The sequence below is a fragment of the Electrona antarctica genome (genome assembly GCF_951216825.1).
Source record: "Electrona antarctica genome assembly, contig: scaffold_160, whole genome shotgun sequence".
NCBI classification, from domain to species: Eukaryota; Metazoa; Chordata; class Actinopteri; order Myctophiformes; family Myctophidae; genus Electrona; species Electrona antarctica.
In genome coordinates this window covers 77501-78774 of record NW_027638313.1, presented here as the reverse complement: position 1 = coordinate 78774, position 1274 = coordinate 77501, and positions in this window count along the sequence as shown.

Sequence of the window (1274 nt, the reverse complement as noted above, 5' to 3'; positions counted from 1 at the left end):
TTTAGTGGCACTTACAGTACTCTATCTGATCAGACTCTGACTGACTGACTATCAGAGGAGTTTAGTTTGGACTTTGGTTGCATTTCCTCAGAAATCACATGACATGGGCGGTTCATCCCGGTTGTGTGTGTGTGTGTGTGTGTGTGTGTGTGTGTGTGTGTGTGTGTGTGTGTGTGTGTGTGTGTGTGTGTGTGTGTGTGTGTGTGTGTGTGTGTGTGTGTGTGGTATGTGGGTGTGTTGGTGCTGGTTTATGGGGCTGATAACAAAGGGCTTGGCAGGAATCTGCCTCCACTTCATTTCCTTGTGTACACTGTAGCCTACAGCACAAACATGAGGTACAAACAAATGGTTCAACTTTATATTGAGCTTGTGTTCAGGTAGAAATACTATTATATTATACACTCAGGCGAGGTTCAAGGACATGAGCAGAACATCTGAGATCTAAACACAAAGACGTTCAGAGAAAAGATTAGATCTTAATTTAGACCAGTGGCACTGTGCGCTACCGACTGGCTCTACCAGTGTGTCTGCATGTTTGGTGTGTGCGTGTGTGTGTGTGTGTGTGTGTGTGTGTGTGTGTGTGTGTGTGTGTGTGTGTGTGTGTGTGTGTGTGTGTGTGTGTGTGTGTGTGAGACATACCCGCAGACTAGTAGTTGGTTGCCGGTGTAGGATGCATGCCTACACTACTTGTGCCCATGGAATGCTGGGTGACATGACATTCTTGTTGTATCGCGACATATTCCTTGATTTTGTGGATGTAACTTTGCTGCACCTGAACTATGTCCTTGTATGCAATTTCCTCTGTGTGGACATAAATAAAGTGTTAAAATGTGTGAGAGAGAGAGGAGATTTTCCTTACAACGGTAATTGTCTCCACCAGGCCGAAGGCATGGGGAGAGAGTATGCTTTGCACTCCGTCCGTCCGTCCGTCCGTCCGTCCGTCCGTACGTCCGTCTGTTAACAGCTAATCTCCAAACTTTGCACACACTCCCTGGATGCCAACGATGAACCTCTGCCCCAAATGTTCCAGAACGGCCTGTTATAGCGCCCCCCAGGAGGCCGACTTTTGAAAAACATTTTTTTTTATATTACTCCTCCAGATTCTGTCCAAAGATCCCACAAATCGTTACACACTATCTCTATAGTCATGTGTTCAAGACGGATCTGTCCAATATTTCATATTCCATCCTAATTGGCTAACATTGGCTTTCAAAGTTTGCAGGATTGGCCCGTTTTGAACAAAAAGCCTCAAAAAAGAGGTCCTTTGTCCACCA